We start from the raw sequence: 12098 nt of genomic DNA, 5'->3' as shown, positions 1-12098 counted from the left end.
GCCCAGATGTGGGAAAGTGACTCAGGTTCTGTTTAACCATGTTAAGCCTGTAGCCTAGACAAACAAACCCACTGGCCTAAATGCCTAGTCCAGATTTCAGACCATTTGCCAACCATGGAACACTCTACATTACTCATCACAGCTATATTGTGTTCCTCTGTTCCTCAACCATTTATGTCTCTCAATTAAATGAAACTATCAGGTTTAGAAAAAATAGTAAAATTGAAGACAGGAGAATTATAAGCAGCCAAGGAACATGGAAGCGAGTGCACATGGATCCTGTTTCCCGCATGGTCAATCCCCACATGAGCCAATGTTGGCCCCATTTATGCTCTTTCCTCCTACCCTGATTCATGCCTTTACCATGAGTAGGACCATAATGAAACTCACTCAGACCAGCCCCCCATAGACCCTCCAGCTCCCGTTGGCTGCAGAGCCTGGGCTCTCCAGCTTAGTTCAGCATAAGGCCAGCAAAACTCAACTATGGCACAGCCTCATCCATGTTCCCTTGAGGTCCCTGCTTCCCTCATGGTTTCATTGTATTCCTACCACTTTACATCCCTGCTCTTATCCCTATTCCAGTAACCTCCTAGGTGCAGCCCTTTCCTCTCTGATGGAGACTGTCCTGGGAAGGACAGGCCCCACTCCCATGGCAGCCCCTCCTGCCCCATTGTGCTGATGCCCTAAATGGCCCATGGTCTCTGGAGACCCTTCCTTAAGCTACCATAGTACTACAGAAACCTTGTACTGCTCACCTTTATCTGTACCCCACTTCTAAGCTCCACTTCATAGAAGCACTATAAGGTCTCTGCATTTGTTGCCTGTTCTCCTTTGGTCCTTGTCTGCCCTTCAGATGCTCTGCTGCACCCTCTGATCACAGCAGGACCCCACTGTGGCCCTGCTCCTGAACCTAGCAGCCACCAGCAGCTTTGGGTCCAGGACTCAGGGCTCCTTCCTCCTTAAATAGTCACTCCATGCTGAGACAGGCTGGCCTGCTGCTGGGTCCTTTGGTCCCTAGGCCTCAGTGCCTCTGAGCACCTCTGGGCCCTGCCCCTCACTGCATACCAGAAGCTGCTGCTGCCTTCCTTGTTCCATCCATGGCTGCCCCATCAGGATTCACTTGGTTTCTGGTGTGTCATGTGCCTTTCCTCCCAGGGCTTGGGATGTATGAATTCTTGGCTTGTGTCTGGAACTAGACATGGAGGCAGTGGCTGACTATGTTGCCCAGGCTGGCTTCACAAGATTTTCCTGCTTCAGCCTCCCAAGTGCTGGGATGACAGGTTTGTGCCACCATGCTGGCTAAAAAATTGCTTTGATCAAAGATTAGGATGGAGGTTCTGACTACTTCCAACAGTGGGGACACCAAAGTTGAGTGTCCAGACATCTTGGACTATGTGTAACTGTGGGGATCTCCAGGAAGACACTGTCACCCTGAGGACATGGCTGTGTTAACAAAACCAGGCAGCATGCAAACATGTCAGAGGTTAGAAACAAGAGTGCCAGGCCACTCAGTGGTAGGCTGCTCACCTGGCATAGTGAGGGCCCAAGTTCTATCACTGCCATCTCAGTAAACAAACTTCTGCTGGGAATGTAGCTCAGTGGTTGGGTGCTTGCCTAGCATATGTGAGGTCCTGTGCTCCATCCCCAGGACTAAACTCGCACCCCCCAAAAAAACCCACCAGGTCCAACAATCATTATCAGTCCCTTAGGCCCTGAGTTCGATGCTCTGGGCCCTATGGTGCAGGGAGAGGAAACAACTCCCCCAATTTGACCTTGACCCCAACATGTATGTTCTGCATGCTCCTAGCCCAATACACACACACACACACACACACACACACACACACACACACAGTGTGATTAAGAAAGACAAGAATATGAGGCAGAAGAGCACCCACTGCTCTTTCGGGGTTCTGAATTTATTTCCCAGCACACACACTTGGTGGTTCACCAGGTTTCAGAGTAGAACTTGGATATGTGGCCCTCTGCTACTGAAGCCCATCCACACTAAGGACTGCAGCTTTGAGGAATGCAGGAGGCCTGGCCTCCAAACCCTACACCTTTAAGAGGCCTGTCCAGGCTTCTATTCAAAGGGAAGCTTCCCATTACCTCTCCTGCTAGGAGACAGGGATACCACATAACCTAGAGACAGAGGGTGTTCTAGGGAAAGGCAAGCGCCCAGATCTCAGTTGGACTTGCCCGACAAGAGGCGGTGTGAGTGGGCATGGCTTCAAGAGTCCCTCTAACTGCCCACTTCTTTCCCCTCTGATAGCTCACTAAATGCTTGAGTGGATAGCAGGGGAAGGAGCATGGCTACCATGGCGTCCCAACCCTCTGTGGTCTGTGAGAAGGAAATGCACCAACCGCAGAGGGCATTCACAGCACGCGCCCTCAAATGGGGTGTGGCCTTAAACCCCACCCACCCACCCTAGAGGTGCAGAGATTTTGCTCCCTCAGATGCTCAAGAACCTGGAAGTGAGAGCTCACAGGCAAGCAGCTGGTGAGGTGATTGGGGCAGAGAGCCCAGAAGCAACAAGCAGGCTGGCGGGTATCTGGGTGTGGAGCCAGCTCGGACTCAGGGCACAAGGTGGCTGAGGTCCCCGTTAGTTCTTGTGGCGACCTTGAGTGGAGACCTGAGCCGTGGATGTGAACAGGGTTGGTGCTTGGGTCTTGGTGCTGGGGCGAAGCCGATAGGCTTACTGGTGACTTCCAGGGGCCACTGCCAAGAGGACCTGGCTGCTGCAGTTGCAAATGGGAGGGAGGTGTCTCAGGAAACCTGGCCAAGGAGGTATAGTGGAGAAGCCAAGACTTAGAAAAAGGGTTTGAACCCTTTTCTGGTCACTCAGAGAATGGGACAGTTTTTGTGGCAGCTCACTATGTAGAGAGGAGTGTGTAAAGGAGGTCGCCTGTAAAGCAGAGCGAGAACAGCTCCAAAGAGGGCCTGAGACAGGGAAAGGAGGAAGAAGGGGCTTCAGAGACCCAGGACATGGACAGGGGGCATCCTCTGAAGACTCCTGGGTGATGCACCTGGGTGGGCCTCAGTGCTCTCTGGGTCTGCCTCTGTCCACTTTGGAATGCACATCATGTTCACCTCAGGAAAAAACAGCTGAATTCTAAGGCATGTAGGGAGAGCTCTGACACCACAAACCATTTCAGGAGGAAGGGAGCCAGACAGGGTGGAAGAAGCTACCCTCTCAAGGGACTCACATCCTTGAACTTAAATTGTTTTTTTTTTTTTGTTTTTGTTTTTTTTTTTAAAGACACACAGGAAATGTGTCTTTCATCAGTGTCTGTGAGTTCAGCCCCAAGGGAGGCACAGCAGCCAACAACCCCTCCCCTTCTTTTTCTGGGGTCACCTAACCCCAGGACTTCATAGGGAGGCCTATCTGCTTCTTTGGCTCAAGTGCCAGCACTTAAAGACATCCATCTTCTTCCTTCCATGGATGTTGTCTGGTCTCTGAGACTCCAGAATCTTCAGGTGTCCAGGAATGTGTGGACATGACATGGACAACTGTAAAGCTGTTGTCAGGGCCTGTCTGCTCCTACAAGAGCCCAGAGCTCTTTTTGATTGGCATCTCTCCATTCCCCTCCTGCACTGGCAGAATCCCTATCTGCTGTGTGCTTGCAGAATGGATGCCAGGTTTAGAGCTCCGTTTAGTATACAATCTGGATATAAGAAAGCCTCAGAGATATGAGTGTCCCATTCACTTCCAGAATGTTCTAAAAGAAAGCTTTCGGACTAGTTTGCTCTAGGACACACTGCCCAGTCATGCCTTTTGCCATGTGGGAGACTGCTTGGGTTTGGAGACCCCAGGGAGGACATAAATCAAGTAGGATCTTGATTTTGAAGAATTTGAGGCTACAATGGAGTTTTTTGATCTGCTCTGTGGACAGTAAGGCTAAGTCTCTGATAATCAAAGGATATTCCAAAGAGCTGAGTGGTATACCAGGTAACTCAAGGCTTTGGCACTCAAGAGTGGCACTCAAGATTTCAGCCCTCAATTTGATTATTTCCTGGTGTCTATTTATCCTGAGTTTGTTTCTTTTTGTTCTAGCACTTTCAGTTGTGCTGTTAATCCATTGGTATGAGATTTCTCCATCTTTTTTATGTGTGCATTCAGAGCCTGAATTTTCTTCTTAATACTGCTTTCATAGTTTCCCATAAGTTTGGGTACGTTGTACTTTCATTTTCATTGAATTTTAGGAAATTTTTAATTTCTTTCTTTATTTCTTCCTTGACCCATTGATGTTTCAGGTGAGCATTATTCAGTTTCCATGAGATTGTAGGCTTTCTATAATTTTTGTTGTTGTTGAAGTCTAACTTTAAGGCATGGTGGCCCAATAAGATACAGGAGGTTATGCCAATGTTTTTGTATCTGTTGAGATTTGTTTTGTGACCAAGCATGTGGTCAGTTTTTGAGAAGGTTCCATGGGGTGCTGAGAAGGTATATTCTTTTGTGTTAGGATGGAATGTTCTGTAGATATCTATTAAGTCCATTTGAATCATAACATCTGTTAGGTCCTTTATTTCTTTGTTGATTTTCAGTCTGATAGATCTGTCTTTTGGTGAGAGTAGTGTGTTGAAATCTCCCACTACTACTGTGTGGGGTTTGATGTGCATTTTAAGCTTTAGTAATGTTTCTTTTATGAATGTGGGTGCCTTTGCATTTGGGGCATAAATATTCAGGATCAAGACTTCATCTTGGTGTATTTTTCCTGTGATAAAGATGTAATGTCCATCCTGATCTCTTTTGAGTGATTTTAGTTTGAAGTCTATTTTATTAGATAGATATTAGGATAGCTACACCAACTTGTTTCTCAGGTCCATTTGCTTGGAAAGCCTTTTCCCATCCCTTTACTCTGAGGTAGTGTCTGTCTTTGAAGTTAAAGTGTGTTTCTTGTATGCAGCAGAAGGATGAATCCTGTTTTCTTATCCATTCTGTTAGTCTGTGTCTTTTTATAGGTGAGTTGAGACCATTGATATTGGTGGATATTAATGACCAATGATTGTTAGTTCCTGTTATTCTTGTGGTCATGTTGTGTTGTCCTTCTTTGGTGTTTGTTGGTGTGGGATTATCTATTGCCTGAGTTTTCATAGGTATGTTTAGCTTCTTTAGGTTGGATTTTTCCTTCTAGTGCTTTCTGTAGGGCTGGGTTTGTGGACAGGTATTGTTTAAATCTGGTTTTATCATGGAATATTTTGTTTACTCCATCTATGGTGATTGAGAGTTTTGCTAGGTATAATAGTCTGGGTTGGCCTCTGTGGTCTCTTAGTGTTTGCATAACATTTGTCCAGGACCTTCTAGCTTTCATAGGCTCTATTGAGAAGTCTGGTGTTATTCTGATGGGTTTGCCTTTATATGTTACTTCGTCTTTTTCCTTTGCAGCTCTTAATATTTTTTCTTTGTTCTGTATGTTTTGATTATTATGTGGCGAGGGGACTTTTTTTTTGGATCCAGCTTATTTGGTGTTCTGTAAGCTTCTTGTATCTTCATAGGTATTTCTTTCTTTAGGCTAGGAAAGTTTTCTTCTATGATTTTGTTGAATATATTTTCTGTGCCTTTGAATTGGTATTCTTCTCCTTCTTCTATCCCTGTTATTCTTAGGTTTGGTCTTTTTATGGTGTCCCAAGTTTCTAAGATGGTTTGTATTATGACTTTTTTGTCTTTAGTGTTTTCTTTGACTGATACATTTATTTTCTCTATTGTGTCTTCATTGTCCGAGAATCTCTGTTCCATCTCTTGCATTCGGTTGGTTATGCTTGTTTCTGTAATTCCTGTTCATTTAGTCGGGATTTCTATTTCCAGCATTCCCTCAGTTTGTGTTTTCTTTATTGTCTCAATTTCATTTTTTCAGATATTGGTTTGTTTCCTTCATCTGTTTAATTACTTTTTCCTGGCTTTCTTTGAATTCTTCCAATTTTTTGTTTGTTTTTTCTTCCATTTCTTTAAGGGAATTTTTTATTTCCTCTCTAAGGGAGTTTTTCACTTCCTCTTTAATGTAGTTTTTCATTTCCTCTTTCATGAAATTTTTAATTTCCTCTTTAATGGAATTTTTCATTTCCTCTCTAAGGGAGTTTTTTTACTTCCTCTTTAATGGAGTTTTTCATTTCCTCTCTAAGGGAATTTTTTATTTCCCCTCTAAGGGAGTTTTTCACTTCCTCTTTAATGGAGTTTTTCATTTCCTCTTTAATGGAATTTTCATTTCCTCTTTAATGGAATTTTTCATTTCCTCTCTAAGGGAGTTTTTTACTTCCTCTTTAATGGAGTTTTTCATTTCCTCTTTAAGGGAATTATTTATTTCCTCTTTAAGGGAGTTTTTTATTTCCTCTTTAAGGGAGTTTTTTTATTTCCTCTTTAAGGGCCTCTATCATCTTCTTAAAGTCATTTTTAGGGTTGATTTCTTCTGTTTCTTCTGCCTTGGTATGTTCAGGTGTTGTTGGTGTAGAATCACTAGGTTGTGATGTTGTCATGTAGGTCTTCATGTTGTTGCCTGTGTTTTTGCACTGGCGTCTACTTATCTCTTCCTCAGTTCAGTGTAGGCAGTATCTCTGTCTGTAGGTGCCTCTCTTGTTCTAATTGTTAGTCGTGGTTCACTAGGATTTCTTGGTTAAATTGGTGCTGTTGGGCTCTGTTTCTTTGGGATCAGCTTAGTCAAATCAGTGTTAGTGGGTTCTGTCTCTGGGAGCAGTTGTTCCCGGTTGGTGTAGCGTGTGCTCATGGTTTCAGTGGTTGTTAGGTTCGTAGGGGTTAGTTTCTTTTTGTGTGTGTTTTTTGGGGGGGTGGGGGGAGGGAAAGGTAGCTGTCTAGTCACTGGGACACCAATGGGTAGGGCCTAAGAGTTAGAGACCTGATCTGCCGGTCTGGAGATGGGAGCTTACCTGTTCTCAGTCAGTGAAGTGTATACTTACAATTCTGGTGTTCTGGTTAGGTGTCTTGGTGGTGCCTTCTTTTGTGTTCTCAGGTCACGTTTTGCTCTTTTGTCAACTCCTCAGCTGCTTTTGTTTCCTTAGGCTTCAAACTGTAGGTTTCTGATTCCTCTCCTGGATGGATTTCAGCTGAGTAGGGTAGTCTCAGCAACACCTCCAAGTTGTTGGGTTTCTCAGGATTGGCAGCTGGGCCCTGGGTTGGCCGCAGACAGTGTGCAGATCCATTCTGGTCATGTCCCAGGGAGATGGCTCCTTCCCCAGGTGTTGGGATTAAAGGCATCCTTGTTCCAAGCTCTTGATTAGGAGCTTGTTTTCACTAACTCTTCAGCGGATGGTAGCTCAGTTTTTGGTTTTTATTACAATTGCATCTTGGCTGCCGCCCTGCCGCTCCACCTGCCTGCCTCTGCAGCCCTGGCCCACTCTGCCTCTGTTTCTACATTTTTATGTGTAAATGATATGTGGTTGTGTGTGTCATGTGTTTCAGTGTGACATCTCCTGTGGAGGCCCAAATTACTCAGGGTCAGAGCATCTGAGCTTGTTTTACCCAGCAGGGCTGCATAGGGGATGGTTTGACCATGAGCATGGTTACCAGGTGTTTGGCAGGGTCTACACTTAGTTGTACATTTATGCTTTGATCTAGCAAGGGGGAGGTCTTTTCCCTCTCCCCTTGGCATGTTATAAAAAAGCCTTTTGAATAAATCTTCAAAGCTGTTGGATATTGATTCAGGCCCTCCTGAAGCTGTCCTATATTTCTGTCTTTCTACTCATCAGCTAGGTCTCTCTTTCTATATGATATTTTCTTATTCCTTTCTCCTCCTCCAAAGAACCCTTCAAAAAGTAGGAGCTGGACTCCTATAGATGGTGCCCAACATGGGGCTTAGGTACAGAGGACAAAGAGAAGGAACACCATGGGCTAAGGGAGCATGCCCACTAATTAATTAAAGGAGGCAGTTATATTCTAATCTGCAGGAGTAGAATTTTAAATATAAAGCAAAGTTAGGCTGTAGCAAGTACTTATCTCTCTCTCTCTGTTTCTCTCTATATATCTATTTATTAAGTTAGGTTTAAAGTCATAAAAAAAAGTTTTGGTGAAGATTGAATTTAAGGTAGTTTTTTTGTTGTTGTTTTGTTTTTTGTTTTTTTTTTTCCCTAGTATGGGACCTGGGACACAGAAAGCAGCATCCAGGACCAAGCAGACAGTGAACTTAGAAGTCTGAGTAGCTTCAGAAGCTCCAGAAGCCATAAAAAACAGCAGACACCAGTTGCTAAAGCAAGCTGAGAGGATCTCCATGCTTTCTGCCACAGCTGAGCTGTGGCACAGAGAGTGCAGTCAGCCAGGGTGCTGTGAGAACCAGAGAGACATGACTTGAGGCTACATTCAATCTTGACAAGCCAAGCAGAGATGCCACAAAGTAAGAGAGGTGAACAGCAGGCAGCGGCTTGGAGAGCAGCAGCAGAAACTTCAGACCTTAGTGGCCAGAGCAGGTCTGTTCCCCAGACCCAGAATTCCTGGTGGCCAAAGCCCAGCAGAAACTCCTCAGTAGAGGCTAAAGGCAAGCAGCAGTGAGCAGCAGAAGCCCTGCAGAGAGACTGCTGACCCAGGCAGAGAAGCAGCATCAGCAGCTTGAGAAGACGCCCCCAGATGAGCAGCTTCAATGTACTGTGGAGGTGAGAGCTGTGTTCCAGGTTGAAGAGTTAAATCGGGGCTCTGTGGGAACTGCTGAAACTGATGCAGTCTGAGCTCTCAGCAGCAGAATGTGGCAGAGCTGGAGGCCCTGAGGCAACATTTGGCTTTGCAAACAAGACAGCACACAGGGGACTTGAAGGCCACTGGCAGATCAGGTAGCAGAGCCGGGGTGCAGCAGCCATGACTGACCATGGCTGGGTTTCCTCCCAGAGCCAGGTATGAATGCCATGGCTCATAGCAACTGGGAGGAACCTTGAGCTCCTGGGGTGAGAGGCATTTGAGAGCCTTTGGCCCAGGAATGGGACTAAAAAAAAGCAGAATGGGATAAAGGCTTTGCTGCTATTTGGTATTCAGTAACTGGGACTGTGAAAGCCAGCAGTCGAAGTCATGCAGTTTCTGTTTGCTGGCTGAAAGAAGGTCTCTTTGAGAGACTCTGCACCAGCCAGCTATTGTGGAGCTAACAGCTTTAGCTCTGGAGCAAATTGCCATAGGGGAAGGCTACAGACTGCAAAGCACAGCTGTAGCTGAGAGCAAAAGTTTTAGAGATGCTGGTTTGAACTAGGGTTGTTGGACACCAGGGAACTACAAAAGGTTATGATAATTGGGACAATTATACAAAGACTCCACAGCAGCTGATGAGCCAGGCCCTGATTTTGAACATTCAATGGAACTTTAAGACTGGTATCAGAACAAATTCTTTGAACTTTTCAGACTTAAGAAATGGGATGGATAGGAGTGATTTAATTGCAATGGGACAATTTTGACTTTACTTACACATATAGATTCTACCAACTGTGATGACTTATGAATTGTTTTGTGTATATATATGCTTTGTAACTGTGATGACTCATGAATTGTTTTTTGTATAAATGAAACTTTTAAGTAAAAATAGAACTGTTTGGTGTAGGTATAGAGAAATAGTTTTTTCTATACAGGCTCAAGATGCATCTTAAAAATTATTTAAAAAGGGGGGGGGTGAATTAATATTCCTGAGTCTCTTTAATTAAAAAAGTATTTTCTTGCCCCTTGCTTGGATTAATGTTAACTTGTGTTAATGTACCCTATGTTTTTGTTGTTGTTTTGTTTTTTGTTTTTTCGAGACAGGGTTTCTCTATGTAGCTTTGCACCTTTCCTGGAACTCGCTTTGTAGACCAGGCTGGCCTCGAACTCACAGAGATCCTCCTGCCTCTGCCTCCCAAGTGCTGGGATTAAAGGCTTGCGCCATCACCGCCCGGCCTGTACCCTATGTTTTATTAGCAAGAAATACAAATTAAGAGATTGCTTTTAGATGTTTGCTAAAGTTTGTAAAGTATAAATAGTTCTATTAAAACTTTGCTTTTGGATATGAGTTTATAAGAACTGTAATTGTGTATCATACTATTCATGCTAGAATTATGCTGTTACTCTGTTCATGTTAATGGTAATGGTAATACCAAGAAGTTCATACATTTAATACAGTTGCATCAGGAGCTTATTGATTTATTTGATGTGGTTTCATCAGGAGTTTATTGATTTAAAAAATGACTTGGTGCAACTAAGACTGCTATACACATCTTGAACCCATTAAAAAGGGCCATTCAAGGATTGTGGTACATGCCTTTAATCCCAGGACTTGAGAGGCACAAGCAAGAGAATATCTGTGAGTTAAGGCCAGCCTGGGCTACAGAATGAGTTCCAGAACAGGCTCCAAAACTACACAGAAAAGCCCTGTCTAAAAAACAAAACAAAAAGGGTCATTCTATCTTTATCATCCTCTACTCCTTTACTGGGAGATGTGGCAGCCATAGGGAGTAGGAGTAGTGCTGTGGGTTGTTCCAGCTACTTTCAAGCTCTTAGTGGAAAGCTGATTTAAAGCTGCATAAAGTTAAGCTCCATGTCCCAACTTGAGATTTATATTGTTTAGAAGGGAGAATTTGTGGAGGTCCAAATTACTCAGGGTCAGAGAAACCGAGCTTGCTTTACCCAGCACAGCTGCACAAGGGGATTATTTGACCATGGGCATAGTTACCAGGTATTTGGAAGCGTCTACACTTGGCTGTATGTTATGCATTGATCTGGAAAGGGGGGAATCTTTTGCCTCTCCCCTTGACATGCTATAAAAAGGCTTTTGAATAAGCCTTCAAAACTGTTGGTTATTGATCCAGGCACTCCTGAAGCTATTCTGTGTTTCTGTCTTTCTTCTAGTCAACTAGGTCTCTCTTTCTATATGATATTTTCTTATCCCTCTCTCCTCTTCCTAAGAATCCTTCAAAAAGTGGGAGCTGGACTTCCACAATCTCCATGCATGTGTATGACATGGACAATTAAAATGGAATGATCAAATAAGGGCAGTTGTCATATCTATCACTTCATATATTTGCCATTTCTTAGGCATAGTATCATCGATCCCCTGCACTATTTTGAAATCATCAGTCAACTGTTTTCATTCATAATGGTCTTGTTGTTCTATAAGATGTGGAATACTGGAAGTGATTTCCCCTTATCCAGTTACACTCTTTCCACTTATTCCTTTTTGTTTTCCCTTGAGATCCATAACCACTATTAACTAGCTTTACATCTACAAGATGGAAATTTTTACATGGCCTAGTTAGATACTCTTTTGTTGATATCCTGAAAATATTTTATTCCTTGTCTGTTTCTTTCAGTTCTAGGAATTAAACCTTTGGCCTCAGACATGCTAAGCAAATTCTCTCCTACTGAGTTATTCTACCACTGGAGAGGGTCTCAATAGTTTGCCCAGATTATCTCCCTGGTTCCAATTTAGTCCCTTCCCTTTGCAAAGTTTGGATCATGACCATCATTGCTGGTAAACCTTTATCTTATAAATTGTTGGCAACAAAGGACAAGTGATATTTTGAAACTATTGATCTAGACTTTGGGCACAAAACCACATTAGAAACCATTGTGTTAGACTTTTGGTGGGGACCCCTAACCTGCTGAACAGGATTATCTGGACGGCTTAGCAGGATTATCTAGATATCTTCAAGGGCCACAAACCACAGACAGGATGTCTGCAGGAGGATACTGCTCTGTATCCATTCTAGTTGTCATGGCACATTCCTGAGATCCTTTCTGGAACTGAATGAAGCAGGTGATCTGAGATGGTGGCCCTTTCCCTAAAATGGAGCTTGTAAAGTTAAGTCTAGTCCTTCACAGCATGGTCTACAAAGCAAGTTCCGGGACAGCCAGGACTGTTACACAGAAACTCTGACTCAAAAAATCAAGAAATCAAAAAGTAAAATAAGATAAAACTCCAGGAACATTTTCTTCTGTGTTTTGATTTTCTTATTCTGTTAACTTTATTGTACATTTAGTTTAATTTCAAACTGTATTTATGCAACTATGGATATGCTCATGCATGTGTGTGTAAGTCTATATGCCTGCTTGCAGGGGGTGGGGGGTGGGGGGGTGAGGATTGGTCACAGTTCTAAACTTTTCAGGAACTTCCCTTAGAATGGCTGTTGACCTTACCAGCATGGAAGC

This window comes from Onychomys torridus, chromosome 19 (genome assembly GCF_903995425.1).
Source record: "Onychomys torridus chromosome 19, mOncTor1.1, whole genome shotgun sequence".
In the NCBI taxonomy this organism is placed as follows: Eukaryota; Metazoa; Chordata; class Mammalia; order Rodentia; family Cricetidae; genus Onychomys; species Onychomys torridus.
The sequence above is the reverse complement of the archived record's forward strand: the minus strand, read 5'-3'. Positions refer to the sequence as shown.